This window comes from Macaca mulatta, chromosome 4 (assembly GCF_049350105.2).
Source record: "Macaca mulatta isolate MMU2019108-1 chromosome 4, T2T-MMU8v2.0, whole genome shotgun sequence".
Classification (NCBI taxonomy): domain Eukaryota; kingdom Metazoa; phylum Chordata; class Mammalia; order Primates; family Cercopithecidae; genus Macaca; species Macaca mulatta.
The window spans coordinates 102,319,199-102,329,209 of record NC_133409.1 but is presented as its reverse complement, the minus strand read 5'-3'; the positions used below and the strand labels follow the sequence as shown (position 1 = coordinate 102,329,209).

Genomic DNA, 10,011 nt, shown 5'->3' with positions numbered 1-10,011 from the left:
AACATTTGAGCTTAGATGCAAAGCAGCTTTAGGGGAAAGGTTTCTTAGTAAGGGCTCTGCAGAGAAAATTAACTAATAGGATGTAGATACAGGATAGAGAAATTTATTTTTAGGAATTGACTTATGCAGTTGTGGAGGCTGGCAAGTCCAAAATCGGCAGGCTAGGCCAGCAGGCTGGAGACTCAGGGAAGAGTAGCAGCTTAAGTCCAAAGGCAGTCTGCTGGCAGAATTTCTTCTTACTTACAGAAGGTCATCCTTTTTTCTATTAAGTTCTCCAACAGATTTGATGAGGCCCACCCATATCAGGAAGGGTTACCTGCTTTACTCAAAGTCTGCTGATTTAAATGTTAACTCCATATAAAAAGTACCTTCACAGGAATATCTAGAATAATGTTTGACCAAATAGCTGGGTACTATGGCCTAGCCAAATTGACACAAAAAATTAACCATTGCAGTGGGATAAGCATGTTCTCAGGCTTAGGGAAGAATTGAAGCTTTGTAATAGGGATAATTTGCAATGGGGACAATTCATGAAGCAACGCCAGAGGGAAAGGAGAGGGGGACAATCAAGGTCACACAGAGAGGGGATAGGCTTAAAAAGAAGGATGGTAAAGGATGGCTTGGGTGCCAGAATAATTGTGAGAAGAAGGCAGAAATGCTTATTCACATCAGATAGCTTTGATCTCTCAGGGAAAAATGGGGTATTTGATGGAGGGAAGGGCTGGGAGCTGGTGGCAGCTACAAGCACATCTTGGGGACAAGGATGGTGTTGGAGAATATGGAAAAGTATTAGGAAGGAATAGCACTCAGGCACTCAGAATAAAATTTGTTTTAAGAAGTGTTGACCCTAAGTTGGCTTTCTCACCGTCTTCTCTTTTTTTTTTTTTTTCCCAGCATGATTTCTAAAAGAAGTGTGGAATTATAGCAACTGGAATTTGAATCCCAGGAACTCACTCACTTACCTACTATGTGACCTTGGGAAAATTACCTAAACTCTTATAGCCTCTGTTATGAAGAGTTATTAAAATGACCTGTGTAAAAGTGTCTGGGATAGTGAGTGGTACTCAACCAGAGGCAATTTTACCCTCAAGGGATAGTTGGTGATGTCTGGAGACATTTTTTATTGTAAACAGCTGGACAGTGAGGCATGGTGCAAAGATGTGCTATTGGTATCTAGCGTGTAGAGGCAAGGGATGCTGCTAAGCATCCTACACTGCACAGGACAGCCACTTACAATAAAAAATTATGCAGAATTGGCATTATCCAACATGCCAATGACTCAGGCATTATACACAGTAAATGTTGAGTACTGTCTACTAATCATGGTAAACCAAATTGAACAGAATTTTTCCCATAAGTGACCACATCTGAAGGTTTGTTTTCTACAGTGTTGAAAATGCTCTTCCTTTTGAAGAAGGTTAAAGTGTAGAGACACACACAAAAAGCAAACTCTATTCAGAAACTCTTACACAAATAAAATATTCCATTCAATTCAAGAAATACCCAAAGTCCAGCTCTCTGATATTTGTTTTGAAAAGCTTTGGGCTAGGACAGACTTGAGATTTAATGTACTGTGCTCCATGAGCCAGACTTTGAGGGGAACTTTCAAGTGATTTGGATTTACATTTGTAAATGCATTTATACATTTTCCCAATATTGGTGATATATTTAGAAATAAAACAGAGAACTCAGCAAATCAAATGATTCTGTTTTATCTAGTCCTATGTGGAATTGCTTGGCTAGGAATAAAATACTCTAGGCAATTTCAGTGCCAACATAGTACAGCTTTATCTGAAATGTCTTAGTATCTCTTTCTCAGAAGTACAGATACTAAACAAGTATGCAAATATAAGGTGATTTTAGTTCCATTGAAGTGATTTGACCATATTTGTGTCAAAAGTTCAAGTAGTTTCCATCATATTTGTGGGGCAGGGAGGGAGCAGCGACTCTGTAAATACATTAGCTAGTTAGCTAGCTCTTAGTAATGCTATCACATCTAAACCCTGCATTTATTTAATCCTTTCCTTTATGTTTTGGGCAAAACTTGCTAGACAAACCAACAAACAAAAACAAAAAAAATTTACAGAAACTTACAAAAATAAGGGCTTCTATTCGTCAGATTAAATGTGGCTAGGAGGTTTGAAAACATATTTTGAATTTGATGGTTAAGTTTTAAACTATGAAGTGAGATCAGCTAAAATTGGATGAGGAAAAAACTGTGTGAGCCCTGCTGCTTGCTCACTGGACAGCAGGCCACAATTCATTCCCAGGCCTCAAGTAACTGATCAAAGTTGAGAGAAAAGGGGAAGAGACCATTATCCCCCGAACTGAACCGAGAAGTTCCAGTGGATGTTAGGGAGGGACTATAGGCCATGGCTGAAATAATCAATCATGTCACCCTTGTGACACCATGAGCAGGGGTAGAGAGTGATTTTGAAAAGTAGCTGCCATTTATTGAGAGCCTACTATGGGCTCTCATAGTAAGAGTTATAATACTTTAGATATTCTTTTATTTGATCCTGACAACACCTTTCAGGGTTGAGATTACCACTCCAATTTTTCCAATAAGAAAAATCAAGCTGAGGGAGATTAAGCAAATTGCCCCAATTCACCCAACTGGTAAATACCTGAAGCAGGATCTAGACCTAATGTGCGAGGAATGTTGAAATGGCTGAAAAAAAGTATACATTGATTTGTGTTTGTCTATATTAAAATAGATTTATTGTGGCTTAAAAAAATGAATAAGCTTATTTTTTTCTTTTTGAGACAGCATCTTGCTCTGGGCTGGAGTGCAGTAGTGTGATCCTAGCTCTCTGCAGCATGAAACTTCCCAGCTATAGCAATTCTCCTACCTCAGCCTCCTGAGTAGCTGGGACTACACAACATGCCACCATGCTCAGCTAATGTTTTATTATTTGCAGAGACAAGGGTTCATTTTGTTGCCCAAGCTATTGCCTCGAACTCCTAGGCTCAAGTGATCTTTCCACCTCAGCCTCCCAAAGTGCCAGGATTACAGGTGTGAGCCACTGCACCTGACCCTAAACTTAATTTTAAAGAGCCTCTTTAGGTTCACATATTGTAGGGGTTTTATGCCAATTTTATACATAATCTATAATAATATAAGAAAATTAAAATAAGTTGGAGTCCCTCAAGCTCCATATGACAACCTCATGCATCTTTTTTATGGTTATATACACACATGCAGTTTGATAAAACAGAGTCATATACATTCTTTGAAAGCTCAAGATGACATTTTTTAATACAGATGTTTTGCTTCCTCCTTAGTTCTTTCCTTCTCCGCTTACCCCCACATTCTAAAATACAGTATATTTTCTATACCTTCTCCTTTATTCACATAATCATAATCACACATATGCATTTATGTATACATATCTACATATAGATACATATGTAAGTTCTTTGGTTGTTGCTTTTCTATAAATGGGAACATCTTATATATGTTCCTCGGTGCATTTTACTTAACTACACTGAGGAAATCCCTACAATGCAGCTGGTTTGGTTCTGATTTATTCTTGATAATAGCAACATAATATCCCAGAGTATGGATATACCATAGTGTATTCAACTATTTTCCCTTTATGGGCATTCACTTTATTTCTTCTTTTCTGCTATTATACAAAAATGATTGCAATAAGTATCTCTGTACATAGCCTTAATTTATTTTGAGCCCTGAAATCCTCCCTTTCCCTAATTCCTTATGTTCAGTCACCAGCTCACTCAATTTGAACCCTGACACATCTCTGGAATCTGTTCTCTCCCCAGCTCCACCTCCATGGCTACTGCCTGGTTTGAAGCTTCATAATATCTAGCTTGAACTATTTTAACAGTCTCTTAGCTGTTCTTTCTACTCCAAGTTTTAAAACTTTCTCTCTCCCAACAATTCTTCTGCTTCCAGGATTCCCTTTTTGATATGCAAACGAACCTTATCTTTTCTGGTAACCTCGCATGTAGTTTGTGCAGTTGGCTAGGAGTAAGAGAAACAATCATGCATTGGAGATGGCGAATGGAAACCAATACTCTGACAGCATATGAAGGCAACAACAAGGAGTGGTGACACCTGCCGACCTCAAGAGGGCTTGTTTCATTTGAATTGTTAGCTCCTACTTAGCTTCAGCTGACTACTGCCATGAGGGAATGTGGACCAGACTTGCCTGATGGTCTAATTTTTCTCTCACACACCAAAAAACTAGAAATCAAATTTTTAATGAAAATCTTCAAATTTTCTGGCCACACCAAAACATCTGCAATCTGAAATGTTTGTCCTTAAAGAAAAAATGTGGCTCAGCCTGTGAGTTATTCCCATCTCTCATTGTTCTTCTCATCTATCATCTCTTCATTGATGATTTTTTTTTCATGATCTGTGGTTTTCTTTTTAATTATCTTTAGTCTTGCAATCACACATAATTTTAAAATTTGTGTATATCTCCGCTACTTTAATCCTTTTAAGTTGGCAAAAGCACCATTCCCAATCACAAATACACAGTTCTACAGATTTATGTTTCTGAATGGCTGTTTAAAGACAATCCTAAATTATAACTTAGTTTGACTTAGATTGTAAAGAATTCAAGAGTGAAGTTTAACTTGCTACTATTTTAAAAGCATGTGACCTTATAGATTTGTAAGATGTGAGAAGTGAATCATCTTTAATATTATACATAAACCATACTAAAATGCTTTTCAATAAGTAAAAGGAACCATTTTAAATACAGGGAATTATAATTAGATTGGCATCGTTAAGGCCAAAACTCTAGACATTGCTACCTTATTTACTTTCAACCCTTGCCTTTAAGAGGCAAATGAACACAAAACACAGGTGAATCTTGCTTCGTTCTGAGACAGTGAAGGAATTTCCTCAGTATTTAAATATATTCACAAACCAGCTATAGAAATCTAAATATAAAACCAATCTCCAGCAAGTTTTAAGATGGCACTCACCATCTTTGCGAAAAGTTGAACATTACTAACAAAGTCTAATCATATCTTTAGAAGGGGTAAACAGTGATAGCATTTACTGAATTGGAATTACTATTAAAATTCAAAAACTGAACATACTCATTTAACCACAAGCCAGTCTTAGTTTTAAATCAGGACTGCTCAACAAAATATTCTGTCAGTCATTCATGATCTGAATTCTGGTGTATGAGATCTATTAAAGTATGGTACACATAAAAAAGTCATGAGACATTTGTTTTGTAATAAATAAGGCAGTGGCCAATTATTACTCATTAGTAGCTTTTTTGAGATAAGCTATCAAGTCTGCCCTTTCTTCCTTCTTCTTAATGCCAACAAAGATCATTTTTGTTCCAGGGATGTACTTCTTGGGATTCTCCAAATACTCCATCAGTGTATCCTCTCCCCAGGTGATGCCTTTGTTCTTATTGGCGGCTGTGTTAGAGTATCCAAGGGGCCTGACCTGTCTTCCGCCCAAAGAGACCATGGAGATTTGGCCCAGTCTTGTGCTTGCCTCCCTTTTCAACGGTGTGGCACTGGGAACACTTCATAACAAAAATCTTCTTGCCTTTCTCAACATCACCCATATTTAATTCTCTTTTTAGTCGCTGGCACAATGAAGATCCCGCTCCGAAGCAGGACGTCCCCACTCTCTAACTTCATTGATGATTTTTTATTCATCCTCTAGGAGGTTACCTAAATGTGATGAAGGTTATTTGATTTAATGGATGCTTCATCTCTGGATCTAGTGAGAATCTTGGGGCATTATAAGAAAGAGAAGGAACTGGTTACAGTGGCTCACGCCTGTAATCCTAGCACTTTGGGAGGCCGAGGCAGGCAGATCACTTGAGGTCAGGAGTTCGAGACCAGCCTGACCAATATGGTGAAACCCCACCTCTACTAAAAATACAAAAATAAGCTGGGTGTGGTGGCACGTGCCTGTAGTCCCAGCTACTCGGGAGGCTGAGGCAGGGCAGGAGAATCGCTTGAGCCTGGGAGGCACAGGTGGCAATGAGCCAAGATTGTGCCACTGCACTCCAGCCTGGGCGATAGAGCAAGATTCCATGTCAAAAAAGAAAAAAAAGAAAAAGAAAAAGAAAGAAAGGGAAGGGAAAGTATAACAGAGAGAAGCTGACATTAGAGGTACGGTGGTCTCTTGCCTTTCCTGGGAGTGAAGTGGAAGCACAAAAACCAGTCATATGTCACTCACTAGACTGCTCCTGGGGCCAATTCCTGGCTCTCCTTATTAAGCACTTATGTGCCAGGCCACAGCTAAGGGTGTCCACATACATTCTTCATTTGCTCCTCATAACCACTCTTCCAGACAACATTTATCATGCTAACTTTCAAATGAGGGAAGAGGGACTCCCAGAGGTTAAGTGGCTTGGCCCAAATCACATGGCAGGTAAGTGGTAGTGTTCAGGTTCAAACCTTAGTTTCCTAATCCCAGACATATTTCCATTGAGTACACTGTTCTTATCCATAGTGGGTTCAGTTCCATATTCAGAGGCCATGCAGAAGGAGGAGGAATAGCCTTCATTCTTCTTGACTGGGTATGTGATTAACTAGGTGGTTTGCCCAGGATATTTGACTCTGATAAATCTCTTTATTGAAGGCTTATTCATGTCCTCTAGTTATTTAATCATCATTTCCAGAACCAAGAAAACATGTCATAATAAAAAATAAAACAAAAAGCTATCATAAATTTCCAAACTTGGAATATAAATGACTGATCCATTAGCCTTAATTTACATGCCTATGAATTAAACTTTACAAGAGTCTCTCTCCTCTGGCAATGTCCTGTGAAATCCTGTCTCTGGGAGACTTTCTGGTTGGGGCCCAGTGCTTTAGTCATGGCTGCATTTCCTGGAGTTCATGTCCTCTTCAGATTTTTAATTTATATTTATTTATGATGCTTCTAGGTTAAGTCTCTGGTTTCTGTAAGAAATCCAGTTTCCTCTGATAATTCTCTCTATTGTGTCTAAACTACAGATGAGAGTGGTAGAATGTCTTGATTCTGGTTCATTTGATTTTCTCAGTTAACATTTGTTAAATATCTACGTTGCAGGTACTGTACTTAGTGCTGCATACATAAAAGTTTTGCTGCCCTTGAAGCTGTCCTATCTGAGAGGCAGACATGGAAAAAAATAATTCCCGAACAGTGAGTGTGGCAAGTACCCAGGACCAGTGCTGGCACAAAGGCAGCAGAGAGATCAACACTGCCTATCAGAAAGAACAGGACCAAATGGAGGAGGGGCTGCACTGATGGACCCAACTGTCAGATTTTTGGGGGAACACATCATTGCATTTCCTTGGGCCACCCAAAAAGACAGAGAAAGCCAATGGTTTTGCAGATTTGTGGAGCGCCAGCAACTGTTCCTCAAATGAGCAGATCATAGGTGGCTTCTATCAGAATATATCTAATTTGAGGACAAATGCTACCTTATCTTTTTTTTTCTTATTACATCTGCTTAATTTTCTTAGTCTGCCTTAACCAAGGGACCCCTAGGTTTTTAAACAGGCAGAACCATACAACCTAATAAATAATAAAGAGGGTTTTGATAAAACCTTGGGATTAAAAGTTAACAGGAAGATTAGAGCCACAGCAATTCAGGTCCCTCTACAAGGTTGAGTCATCACTTAGACCTTCACCATGGACCATGAAACATCTCCTCTTCCTGTCTTTCCACAGCTAAAACTTTCCAAGTACATTTCCATGATAAATAAGATTTAGTCTTGGATAGAGATTTATTCTATTTTGGTCTCAGCCTCTTGGGAAATCAAGTGTAGAAGAAAAGGCTAAGTAGTGCAGCCTTAATCATAGCCAGGCCTGACAGTGGTCACCGCTTCTCTTCTATAGAGGCCACTGTACCCCTCTCATGACCTGAAATGTGACAGAAGATGTGTTCTGGGCCTCTTGGTTCCATTTCCGGAGAAGCATACAAATGCCTCCATTAAGCTGGGGACCTCACAAAGGACAAACCGTTATCAATTTTGTTGGTGCATTAATCAAGAATTTGGGTTGTATTAAAAGTAATTTGATAAAGTCTTTGGTCACAATAATCACAATAATTGAAGATAAAGTCTAAGAGCTTGGGGAGACACGGCTAGAAACTTTGTTATGAGTTTAATTTTTTTTAACTGATAACATTTCCTACAATGCATTATTTCCTAAAATGGTAAGAGTTATATTATACAAAGTTTTCATTCCCATGTGGAAAGCTGGTTGAGAAACACTGGAAAATTATAGGACCATCACTACAAGACCAGAACGAGGAATTTGATAGGTTGAGAATCTAGTTTGGTATGGGTGTCAGAATTGCTCATACTTTGCTATAGAAAACCTGAGGGGCCGGACTAGGCCAGGAGAAGAAATCTTGATTAAGAGAAGCCAGAATTCTGGCCAGGCATGGTGGCTCACTTCTGTAATCACAGCACTTTGAGAGGCTAAGGCAGGAGGATCGCTTGAGGCCAGGACATCAAGACCAGCCGGGGCAACATAGCAAGATCCTGCCTCTACAAAAGAAATAATTTAAAAAGCTGGGTGAGATGGCATGTGCCTGTGTACCTGGGAGGTGGAGGTGGGAGAATTGCTTGAGCCCAGAATTTGAGGTTGCAGTCAGCTATGATCCTGTCACTGCACTCCAGCCTGGGTGACAGAGTAAGAATTTAAAAACCCTGTCTCTAAAAATTTAATGAATTAACATTTTTTAAAAATAAGGAGGAAGCCAGAAGCCTAGAACTAGAAAAAGAGTAAATATGAAGCATCAGGACCAGATGAAGTAAAGCGATACATTTTGAAAACAGTCAAACCAATAAGACAACCTGGAATAGATCCAGAAATAGGGTTCAAAAGGTCTTGGGGTCAAAAGTTCAGGAAGGGGGGCATGAAAATGAGAGAGCCCTGGAAGTCTGCTTTCTGTGATGCCAATGGGGAATGTTGAATAAAGTGAAGGAAGCAGACCTGGGTCCACAGTGAATCCTTCTGGATTTATACAGTGTTAGAATCCCAAAAATGTTTGAGAGCTGCAGGCCTTGGAACTCCTCCAGCTCAACCATCTCAATTTACAGATGAAAAAGCAGAGGCCCAGGGCACACAGCTATTTAGTGTCAGGCAGGATTCCCATTCTGCGTTCTGGGCTTTCTCTGTGACTTCACACTCCAGCTGACTAGCAAACTTTTTAGTTCCACGTATAATCCAGCAGCTACTATATGCCAGGCCCTATGGTAGATGGTGGTGATTCAAAGATGCATGTGGCTATTATGATCTAATTGGTGAGGCAGAGAGCTTCAAAACTAATTCTAACTGGTAAAAATTACCAATGGACTTTAATATATGGGTAAATGCATATGTTAACAATGATAAATGAGAAAATAGCAATGAAATTGTATATATAGTTGACCCTTGGACACATATTTGAACTGCACAGGTCCACTTACACACATTTTATTTTTCACCCAAAAGAGGTTAGAAAACAGCATTTTCAGGCAGAACTGCTTAAACAGAGGGCAGACTTTTCCTATATGCGTGTTCCCCAGGGCCCACAACTGGACTTGGACTTGAATATGAGATTATTTTAGTATGGGGGGCTGAGAGAAGAGAGCCTGGAACCAGTCTGTTGAGTGTAACGAGGGACAATGCTAAGTGTGTTATGATCTCATTAAAAGTACATAGAAACTTGAGATATGCAGTAATTCACTAACGAACCGAGTGTTACAAGACATGCTAAGACCTTGTGTCATAAATACTTGTGCATTTACTTGATCTCCCCGCTTTAGGGCCAGGACTGAGTTTTGTGCTCGTTGTATCAGGGCATCTTGCCCCAGACCTGTCACCCACTAGAATTTGTTGTTAAACAAATGAGGCTTCCTTCCTCATGTGGCCCCCCACCCCTCTTCTAAAGAGGACAATTAAAGTACGAGAGAACGGATGAGATTAGAACGCTGGTGGGACTGAGATGGGAAAGGACCTTAAAGGTTATTCGTCCAAAGAAGAAAACCAGCCTTTTCCCGGCAGACGGAAACTGACGCGCTCCCCCT

General features: G+C 39.6%; 1 pseudogene; it reads right to left on the bottom strand.

Annotated features, from left to right (window-relative positions):
* Positions 5,240-5,558, bottom strand: LOC694977 (cytochrome c, somatic pseudogene; annotated as a pseudogene).